Source organism: Typopeltis vanoorti, chromosome 7 (genome assembly GCF_054136105.1).
Source record: "Typopeltis vanoorti isolate ZY-2024b chromosome 7, IOZ_Tvanoo_1.0, whole genome shotgun sequence".
In the NCBI taxonomy this organism is placed as follows: domain Eukaryota; kingdom Metazoa; phylum Arthropoda; class Arachnida; order Uropygi; family Thelyphonidae; genus Typopeltis; species Typopeltis vanoorti.
In genome coordinates, this window is record NC_143555.1 from 74234527 (window position 1) to 74247117 (window position 12591).

The window sequence follows — 12591 nt, forward strand, 5'->3', positions numbered from 1 at the left end:
CTCTCAGCCCGACATTTATTTCACAGTAGGGATAATTATATATATATTTTAACACATTTATTATATTAGATATTCTTTCCAATACAAATAAATAATTATTTATTCTTATTTCAAATGAAAATCAGCTCAGAAAGAAAGAAATAAAGAAAAATTGTAAAGAAAAAAAAAATGTTTACCCTAAAATAAATATTTATGATCACAACAAACAAGAAATTCATCAGCTTTTTCAAAGTTTTGAAATTCTATAATTGTATAGCTTTAGAGTGTGTCAATGTTAATTTCAGTGTCTTTTAATATCTTTCTATGTTCTTATCACCTGATGAAGTCATTCTTGATGAAACATGTTGCTTTTTTTTCAAATAAATGTCATCGTGTTATAATTCTCGGGTTTTAAGTCAATTAATTTAAAAAAATGAACATATCCCAACCCCGAGTTAATAGTACTAATCATATATATATATATATATATATATATATATATATATTAACACAATTATTATATTATATATTCTTTCCAATACAAATAAATAATTATTTATTCTTATTTCAAATGAAAATTAGCTCAAAAAAAAAGAAAGAAAGAAAGAAAAATTGTAAAGAAAAAATGTTTACCCTCAGATAAATAGCAAACAAGAAATTCATCAGTATTTTCAAAGTTTTGAAATTTTGTTACTCACTGTTTCTTGGTTACATTACATCAGAATAGCTGGTCATGCAAAAGAGTTTTTAAATCAGATACCATGGTAACCACACTTCCATACATTTGATATTGTGACAGTCTGGAAATGACACCATGCCTCCCTAAACATTCTGTGTATTCTTTTGTCAGCAAATATACACAAACAGTTTTTGTAAAATGTTCGTAAATGTCCCAAAATAAAGAATCTTTTTTGAATTGGATAAAATCTTGAAAGTCTAATTTTACCATTGATGAATTTAGATGAGTAGCGATAATTTTCCCCATGACACGAATAGCTGGTAATTCAGTTTCCAAAAATAATAAATGATTATCAATATCGTACATTTTTGTTGAAAATCTCTCAGCTTCTTCACAACTAATAGAGAAAACTTTACTACCATCAGCTCCTGTATCATCAAAGTATTAGTTCTCCATCTTGGCATTTCAGAATATAACACTCACCGAGATCCATTCCGTAGTCAACTCTTCTTTGCAAGTAGCCGAGGATATCAGACCACTTCCTGCATAACGTTTCCCAAGAGGTACTGGATAAATACATCACAATGTACGTGTCTTGTAAAATAATAATAGCTTACCATCCTTTTAGAGCTATGTGAAGAGTTTTGTCTCGTGCTATTTTCCTGAAGAAAGAAAATTTCAATGACTTTTGTGGCTCACCCATTATTTTATTTTACTTTACTGGACACAAAACACCACAACACAATACAATAGCTGCACTGCCTGAACGAATTTGCCATAACTGCAAAGACACTTGACTCATTTGTTTTTCCTTATAGTACTATTTAACTGACCCTTAACCTTGGCTGTTCCTTCCAAAATGAAACTTTTGCACAGATGATTCATGGACATGCTTCTACATGCTGTTGGATATGATGTTGATGTGAGATTATTTTACTTTGAGACATCATAGGACAAATCTTATCTCTGTGGCTCGAAGGGTATCCTATATTATTTGTCCTTATTATGTTAAGTATTTTATCCTCAAAAAGTGTTTTTGATGTTAGCCCATGTGACTAGTTCTCTCACTCAAATGTCCAAAATTGTTGGGATGGGAAAAAATAGCATTAGGTGGTGGAAGTGAAAAGCTAGTCAAGAGGGTGACAGAGATTTTCCCTGCAATGCTCCCCACCCCACCCCCTAACCCCATCATCCCCCTCTCCTCCAAAAGATGTCTGCTCAGGCTAGTGGAGATGAGCGAGCTCATCATTTGCAGATATCTTCTAGTGATGTCACCTCCAACTGATACTGTTAACTTTGGAGGAAAAAAAAAACTTCAACTGATACTGATAAATGCAGAGCGAAAAAAAGAAACACTTCACTGCAATGCTCCCCACCCCACACTCTAACCCCTCATCCCTCTCCAGAAAATGTCTGCTCAGCCTAGTGGAGATAACTGAGCACCTCATTTGCAGATATCTTTTAGTGATGTCACCTCCAACTGATACATTTGGAGGGAAAAAACACGTTTTTTTCCAAAATAATAGGTGAGCCACAAAATTCTTTGAAAGTTTCTTTGTTAAAAGTTCTAATTGTTCAGAATTTTGTAACAGAAAATTAACATAAAATATAAGATCAGAGCTAATAATCAGTGAAATAATAATAATTATTATAATAAATAACTATTTATTTGTGGTGCCAAATGAAGTAATGTAAGAAGGAGAATGAAGAAAGAATATGTAAAATCTAGTGAAAAATACGAATTTTCGGTTATCATTGGTATAATTGATGTACAATTTCTTTTGAATAAGACCTCAAATTTATTTCTTAAAGAAATTTCTATTTCTGATGGAATTATTGTAAGATATGCATTGAAAAATCACCTCATAGTTGGAAAGAATTACCTGAAAGTTAAAAAACAGAATTCTTGGTTAATAAAATATAACCATCAGCTGAAGTGGGAAATTGGTTCACTATCTCTGGACAAACTAAGAAATTGAATGATACAATCAACATGCAAATATCAAATATTACTTGCCAAAGAAAGAAAAAAATCAAAAACATTAATGAGGCTAATAGGGAGCCCTGTTCTTGATTTAAATGAAATTGGATGCCCAAAACGTGAAAACATAACGTGTACTTTTAAATGCTTTTGGAAACATAATGAAAGTTTCTGTGCTTTTAATAATGCTCAGAAATATATGTATTGGTTTCAAAAAATTAAATATGCAACCCTTAATTTTACTACAGTAATAAATTCCCAACGACCACCAAATGAAAATTAACTTTCAGATGTGAGTAACATTGTCAAAAACCACATCATGGCAATTCCACAAGCATAGGAAGAACCTCTGAACAACAGTGCAAATTTAATAATATGAAGATCATGGAACAACAAAATATATTGTATTTTTCACTTTATTTATTTTCTGTATTTTAGATTCTGTAAATACAATTTGTAAATAATATTTCACTCAAATAAAATGTGTAAATTTAAATGCACAAATTGGGTGTCGTTGATGTGTTATACAAATTTAAGTAAGACTATAACATTTTTTTTCCTTCTGAAATTTCATGCCACAAACCAACCAGAGACTTTTTTTCTGTTGAAAATCCACTCAGTGAAACTGTGTCAACTCTTGGAAGCAAAAGGAAATGGGTATTAAATTAATAGGCAGAATTTTAGTGGAGAATATTTCACCTGAAAAGTGACAAAAATAAAAAGGTGTCATAGCATGCATATAACAAGTGAATCAACAAGCATATATCAAAAAATACTCATCATTGGAAGAGAAAAATGAAAAAGAATTAACCAACTTAATAACCAGACCCATTCTTCATTTAAATGATACCAAATGATGAAAACAATGTGCATGAATTTCAAAACTTTGAAAATGCTGATGAATTTCTTGTTTGCTATTTATTTGAGGGTAAACATTTTTTCTTTCCAATTTTTCTTTCTTTCTTTCTTTTTTTGAGCTAATTTTCATTTGAAATAAGAATAAATAATTATTTATTTGTATTGGAAAGAATATATAATATAATAATTATGTTAAAATATATATATATATATATATATGATTAGTACTATTAACTCAGGGTTGGGATATGTTCATTTTTTTAAATTAACTGACATAAAACCCAAGAATTATAACACAATGACATTTATTTAAAAAAAAACGCAACATGTTTCGTCAAAATGACTTCATCAGGCAATAAGAACATAGAAAGATATTAAAAGACACTGAAATTAACATTGACACACTCTAAAGCTATACAATTATAAAGCCATAATATTCGACTGTAAAATACAGTTATTATGAGCTTGAACTACAGTCCGAGTTAAAGTTCTATTGTTGTACACCTGTGCGTGTGTGGAATCACGCGATCTCCAGTATCTAATAGTAGAGTTGAAAGAGTCAGGCAAATTATAGCTAAGATTGTTATTAATGTGAAAAGGGTCCAAGGTGATTTCCTTTGACTCGACAATGCGGTGCTCTACCTCATCATGGCAGATGTGTAGGTTTGAAGTTGATGTCCAATTTATTTCATGTTGGTGGCTTTTGTTGTTCGTGTTTATTGAAAGCAAGACATGGCCTGACAGAGAAGTTGCTCTGGTTCTTTTATAAGCAATGTCGCGCTGTTCTCTTCGAGACGTAGTAAGATAGATTTCTCCGTCTGCCCATAGTAAGGCTTTCTGCATTCACAAGTGACCTTGTATACACCTGGGAATTGTAGAAGGTTGTGAGGTTGTTTATAGTTGTTGAAGCGTGATCTTATTTTTGGCATAGTCGAGAAGCACGTTTTTATGTTAAACTTCTTTAGAATTCTACTCAGCTTTTTGGATAGTGTGCTGATATATGGCAAGACGATATGACCTTTGCAGTCGTCCTGTTTCTCTATGTTGCTATGTTGACAGTGGGATAATTGGTTGTTAATATTTTTTAGAGAGTAGCCATTGTTTTTAAAGGTCCATTTAAGATGTTGTAGTTCCTTTTTCAGTTCTTCTTCATCCGACAGTACAGATCTTGCACGATTCGCTACAGTTGATATAATACCCAACTTTTGCGCTGGATGGTGATGGGATGACGCATGCAAATATCTGTCTGTATGAGTTGGCTTTCTAAATATAGAGACTTTAATTGATTCAGGCGTCTTGGTGAGTTTAACATCTAGGAAACAGATGGAACTATTTTCTTCAATCTCCATAGTCAATTTTATATCTTGATGGTGGTTGTTTAAGTGGTCGAGAAACTTGTGAAGATTCTCAGTACCATGTTCCCATATGAGGAATATATCGTCCACATATCTAAGCCAAATTTTCGGTTTTAAAGTAAAAGAGGAGATTGCTTTTTGTTCAAAGTCCTCGAAAAAAATGTTGGCTAACACAGGAGAGAGGGAGCTTCCCATAGCTAATCCTTTGACCTGTTTGTATAGTTTACCTTCGAATTCAAAATAGCCAGAGTTTACACAGTGAGATAACAGAGAGAACATTTTATTTGAGATCTTGTTTTTTAAAATATGGTGAACGTCCTGTGTCGGAATGTTGGTAAAGAGTGCTACCACGTCAAAGCTCACCATGATGTCAGAAGATTTTAGTTTTAGGTCCTTTATTTTAGAGACAAAATCTGTTGAGTTTTTAATATAAGAAGATTTTCCCACATAAGCTTTTAACGATGACGCCAAATATTTGGATAACCTGTATGTGGGTGAGTCAATGCTGTCTACTATAGGTCTCAGTGGATAGTTTTCTTTGTGTACCTTCGGGAGACCATATAACCTTGGAATGAGGGGGTGTAAAGAGTGGATGGAGAGCCATGTATTCCGTGGAATTTCTGTGGTCTTTTGTAGGAGATTATTGGTTCTATTGTGTATTTCTCTTGTTGGATCTCTCTCAATTTCTGAATAACTATCTGAATCTAACAGTGCTAAGATTTTTTCTCGGTAGTCTATTTTATCTAGAACTACAGTTGCATTCCCCTTATCAGCCTTTAAGATGACAATGTCCTTGTTAATCCATAGATTTTTAATTGCAAGTCTCTCACTAGGGGATATATTATCAGAAGGAAGTTTTGCGTTGTTGACTGCAAGAAATTGCTTCGATGCGAAGTAATTTCGATGTAAACTCTGGCTATTTTGAATTCGAAGGTAAACTATACAAACAGGTCAAAGGATTAGCTATGGGAAGCCCCTCTCTCCTGTGTTAGCCAACATTTTTTTCGAGGACTTTGAACAAAAAGCAATCTCCTCTTTTGCTTTAAAACCGAAAATTTGGCTTAGATATGTGGACGATATATTCCTCATATGGGAGCATGGTACTGAGAATCTTCACAAGTTTCTCGACCACTTAAACAACTGCCATCAAGATATAAAATTGACTATGGAGATTGAAGAAAATAGTTCCATCTGTTTCCTAGATGTTAAACTCACCAAGATGCCTGAATCAATTAAAGTCTCTATATTTAGAAAGCCAACTCACACAGACAGATATTTGCATGTGTCATCCCATCACCATCCAGAGCAAAAGTTGGGTATTATATCAACTCTAGCGAATCGTGCAAGATCTGTACTGTCGGATGAAGAAGAACTGAAAAAGGAACTACAACATCTTAAATGGACCTTTAAAAACAATGGCTACTCTCTAAAAAATATTAACAACCAATTATCCCACTGTCAACATAGCAACATAGAGAAACAGGACGACTGCAAAGGTCATATCGTCTTGCCATATATCAGCACACTATCCAAAAAGCTGAGTAGAATTCTAAAGAAGTTTAACATAAAAACGTGCTTCTCGACTATGCAAAAATAACATCACGCTTCAACAACTATAAACAACCTCACAACCTTCTATAATTCCCAGGTGTATACAAGGTCACTTGTGAATGCAGAAAGCCTTACTATGGGCAGACGGAGAAATCTATCTTACTACGTCTCGAAGAGAACAGCGTGACATTGCTTATAAAAGAACCAGAGCAACTGCTCTGTCAGGCCATGTCCTGCTTTCAATAAACACGAACAACGAAAGCCACCAACATGAAATAAATTGGACATCGACTTCAAACCTACACATCTGCCATGATGAGGTAGAGCACCGCATTGTCGAGTCAAAGGAAATCACCTTGGACCCTTTTCACATTAATAACCATCTTAGCTATAATTTGCCTGACTCTTTCAACTCTACTATTAGATACTGGAGATCGCGTGATTCCACACACGCACAGGTGTACAACATAGAACTTTAACTCGGACTGTAGTTCAAGCTCATAATAACTGTATTTTACAGTCGAATATTATGGCTTTATAATTGTATAGCTTTAGAGTGTGTCAATGTTAATTTCAGTGTCTTTTAATATCTTTCTATGTTCTTATCGCCTGATGAAGTCATTCTTGACGAAACATGTTGCGTTTTTTCAAATAAATGTCATTGTGTTATAATTCTCGGGTTTTAAGTCAGTTAATTTAAAAAAATGAATATATATATATATATATATATATATATATATATATCCCTACTGTGAAATAAATTCTGGGCTGAGACGACAACAGTCATTTGGGACTAACGGAAATGAGTTTTACATAATTGAACTATGTAAAAACCATAGTTAAACTTGTTTTGAAATGTCACATGGAGAAAAATCACATGAATTACACGTAGACACCAATGGTAAATCATATACTATGAACATCAGTGCAAATGTTAAATCAGAAGAATAAGGGAAAAAAATACTGTCTTTTTCACTTTATTTAATTTCTGTATGTTAGATTCAGTAAATACAATTTGTTAATAATATTATAGTCAAATAAAAGGTAACATAGAAATTAACAAAGTATATGTTACAGAGCTAATATTCATTTGAAATAATAAGAAATAACTATTTATTTGTTGTGCTGGCAAAAGAAGTTTGTAAAAGAAAATGCTACAGCGATTTCAAAACCTTGTTTGTGTCATATCTGTTACTTAAAATTACTAATGCTAAAGAAAAAAATAAAATAAATAAAATAAATTTTAGTTACAAAAATAGGTTAAGAGTACAAGGAATCGAAGGTAAAATTAATAGTCAATATTGGTTTTAAAAAAAATAAATGTAAGCATTAATTTTTTCACATGGGAAAGAAGAGTTCCAACCTAAACACATGATTTTTCACTTATGTACAACAAAATTGGCGACCATGAGAGAGATATCTTTAAGATAAGACTTAATGAGAAATCTACAGTGTTGGTAAATAAATTCACATACATGTTATTTATTTATTAATTTTGCTCAGTTATTCTGTTTGAATATGTAGTTAAACTGAATATTAAAAGTAAAATACAGAAAATAACGAATCAGTTCGAAAGAAAAAAAAATCATTTCATTTGTCAGAATTCCATACTCTATTAACACTCTGAATTCGAAACAGGAAATAACACTTACCCTAAACAAAATGGCGCATAGACTTTTCCCACCAAGCTTGGGAAAACATAGCATGAGCAACTGTGGGAAGGAATTAATACAGAGAAAACCAATCGGATAGTAATCTAAATTAAGTAGTCAACTAGCTTTTCTGGTTATCTACAGAAATATCTTTCAACTCCTATGTTTTGTGTGTTTTTGTGCAGTGAATATATGTTAGCTCCAGTAATCTATATTGAAAAAGTCAACTGCATTTTCAGACTTGTGCTTGTGTTCTGTGCTGTGAATATATGTTAAAATTCAACAATTTGGAATATTCAGAAAAGCTAGATTATACTAAGATGCTCCCATTCTGGAAAGAAATGTAAGTTAATTTTTTTTTAACTTAAACATAACAATTGATAATTGTAATTTCAATAATCACTGCTCGTATGTTTTGGTAAGCATAATTCTAATACTGAATAGCTTTTTTTCCATAAGAATAATCATAGGGTACATATTAGAGTATCAACCTGGATACATTAGCGACTTTTCATGTCTAATGTGTGTGTGTGAGGGACACCAGCATATATTAAATTATTCAGAAAAGCCTAATCACTGCCGCTATCACGAATCTACCCTAAAAAATCCCACCGTTTAACTGGAAAGAAATACCCCAAACTGTATTGGAAAACTAGTACACCCATCTATGGACAACCAAACACAAAACTTGACGACAATGACGGATGTGTGTCACCCTGGAAAAATTCCAAGATATCTTATCTCAAAAACATTGCCCACAATTCCATAGGCAAACCAAAACACCATGTGATATCACAGAGAGACAAATGTTCCCCAGAAATTTCCAAACACAAAATGTCACGATTCCTTATCTCTAAACTTCACCAAACACGCTCATCTGTAAGGGACGCTCATCCCTTACAGATGAGCGTCCCCCAGCGAAATTCCAAACCTTATCTTATCATTATCCATCACCTATAATACCATACGCAAACCATTTACTTATCTACAACTCATAACAACACACATCCAGGACACTAACATCGCTTTCCCTTTCACCCTACCCCTATTTGTTCATAGTATCCCACCAATCATGACACGAATGCTTATCCACTAATATCTTCCATTTCCATTCAAAACAATAACGTCACTTATATACAACTAACAATTACGTCACTTATTCACAACTAACAAATTACGTCACTTATATGCATCTGATAACAACAACATTCACGTCACGATTTCTTATCTTATCGTGATCTAGTCAGAAGTGTCCCACTAATCATGACACGATTCCTTATCCACTAATATATATCTCCCTTTTCCATTCAAAACAATAATGTCACTAACAACTTACAAATTACATCACTTATCGACAACAAATGACGTTACTATCTACATCTGAAAACAACACACACACAACCACGACACGATTCCTTATCTTATCTTGATCTGGTCAGAAGTGCACCACCAATCACGACACGAATCCTTATCTCTACTATCACCCAGAATTCACAAGAACTGAAGCCAATGAAACATATGCCCTCAGGGAAATTCCAAACATTCCAAACTCATGACGTCACACACACATAATGACGTCATCTTCTTATCAACTAATCACGTCACGATTCCTTATCTTATCTTGATCTGGTCAGAAGTGCCTGGCCTACTACTGGCAAGCAATTTAGCTTCTCTTCCGGTTTTATCTATGAAGTTAGAAAAGGGAGTCTGTCGATCGGTCAGAATTATGGACGTTTAAATCTCCAAGGAAGACTATTTCAATGTTTGGATTATTGAAGTGTATGTAATCAACTTTCACTGATCAAGTGGATCAGCATAATAATCACAATTAGGAGAGCGGCAAATGCAGCAAATGAAGACAACAAAAATGAGGCAAGGAAACCGCTTTACTGTTATCCTCAAATGGAGGCGGTGCCTCCCCCCCCCCCCGTTCAATAATTTCGATGGAGAGCCCAACGAAGCCACCACCTGCATAGTATATTATATTAATATTGTGGACCAAACTGAGAGCCCTGTTCTATAAATAAAAACCAAACATGGTACGTTTTATAGGCACTTCAGGCCTAAGCAAAGTAATGGTCGACGAAGATGATTTAAGTTAAGTCGCGTGTGCTTTAAAATGCACAGTAATTAGTATTGTTAGTGATACATTTTGAGTTTGTTATTAGAACTGGTTTCCGTCTTCGTTTCTACTCCAACATGATGGAATTTAGAAAATTGGTCAAAAGTCATTCCGAGAAAGAACAATTATATAGTTTTGTGCAAGTGTGGGTGAGTGTGCATTTTGACATTGATGGTGATGTCACGCATTTCTTCCTCACTGGATTTCATACTAGTAAATAAAAACGGTATTTAAGAGACAAAAGAACAAAGTGTAGAAATAGCATATGTTTCATGTTTTTAGAAAAAAACAGTCTTAAAATAACAAAATAGTCTCCTAAGAGAACTTCCTTTCATAAATTACAGAAAATAATTAAAATACATGGTGTCCCATATATATGGAACCATAAACTCCAATCGGAATGTATACATGTATTTCCATTATTACTATGCAATTTCCTATAGTTTGTTTGAATGTGTAAGATACATCCTGTATATGAAATTATTTTGTTAGTTTCATCAAATACGAACTTTTTTTCCTTTATGGTTATTGGAGCTTTTCATTCAGAATAGAGAATGTTTGACTCCTCTCTGCGTCCATTATCACGATACAATTATAACATTTCTTAGTCTTATAATTTCTGAATACTTCCTTCCATCTCTCCTCTCAAGAAAGTGTGACATCATTTTATGATGACATAATAACACAACTATGTCTTGAGGAGGATAAAATACTCATTACTTACTAATCCATTTAATAATTTCTTGTAGAACAGACTGTTTAAATTATTTTTTGAATTAAATATTTGGCAGTTAGATGAAAAAGTTCCTGAAATAAATTATGTTGAATCTACCAGAACTAACTAGTAGTCAGCCATCTGATAACACAGTTCGTTTAAGAAAGCGAATACAAAGAGAGAGGGAGCCCCCCCCCCCCAATATACCGCCCAGAAAATAATTCTTAAAAACATAATATCAATCTGAAACTGGGACAATTTTCACTGAATCTATATGAAGAATGATATATCAAGACCTAATGAAAGCCGGTATGAATACAGTCTTATAATCAATTGGTGTTTTGGTGGTGGAATGCGAAAGGACCAGAAATTTTGTACTGGTAGTGGAGAATGGTATTTCCATATTTCTTAAATGAAAATAAAATGAATAAATGAAAACAATAATATAGATTTAATGATTTTCCAATTATGTCATGCTTAATCAGCAAGAATAATTAGATGCAAGAACTTCGACAGAAGAGATGATCCCCACGTTTTACTGCTCAAACACTAAAAAATAAACGTACTTGTCCAAAAAAAATTCGTTGACAGTGAGGATCTGTGAGCAGCATTTCATCTGTATGACAGATGAAATTAAGTAAAGCAGAATGACGGTATCTTTGAAGTAATGCAGAAATTACTTTTATCACTTTGTGTAGGCTCTTGAGTGCCCACCAACAGAGATGAGATGATCGCAATGTTTACTGAGCTACAAACAGAGCCTTACTTGTGGTTCAATAACATGCCTTACTTTATGGCACGTTAATGAAATGGAATGAAGAAAGCTTGCGGAATGTCCTTGGTTATCTCTAAAATCAAATAAACTTCCACCTTCTTTTTTTTTTTTAATTAACCTTCGCTCCGAGAGTTGAGTAACCACTTCGCAAGCTGAGAGTGTTGTGAACATTTGAGTTAGTGATATGGGTGAATCAGAAACTAAATACATCAAAAACAAGTACTTGGATTTATATTCAAATGAATATTTCTAAAATATTAATTTGTATGTGTTGTCAATGGCAGGTCCAGACTTTAGGATGTTAGAAACTTAAGAGGCATCGCAAAAATACCCCTTCGGTTTTTATTATTTTGTTTATATTAATATAATGTACTTTAATTTGTAATTACTAATATTTATTTCTGTCCTAGAACAGAAGACACATGAAGAGGAAGAAGAAAAGAAAGAAGAATATTTATTTCAAAAGCTTAATTTGTTATAATTAAAAATATATGCATCCTCAATTGTGGGTTCTTCTGCATTTCTTTTTTAAACATTGTACCTCAGGTGTAAGTGATTCAAAATAATGTTTCAATTCCTTAGCATTTTTTTTTCTTGGGTAATTAAATCACATTGGTTAGTCAATATTTGATTTGTGGTTTTAATTTTTAAGTATTCTGCACCAACTAAAGAACTTCTTTGAGTTATCTGTATTAATTTCAATTTCTTCAATTATTTTTTCTCTCTGCCAGTTTCTCTAGATGCAGTGTTTTATTAGTTAAATTTCTGCAGCTCTTATAGTTTTCAATATTCATGATGGCTCCCGTAATTTTAACCTGACCTTATTACATTTCTTTATAGTTTCTTTACATGCATTATTGAATCATTTATTTTTCTTTCTTCTACATGAGTGTGAACAACTAGTCATAATATTTTTGATTTCTG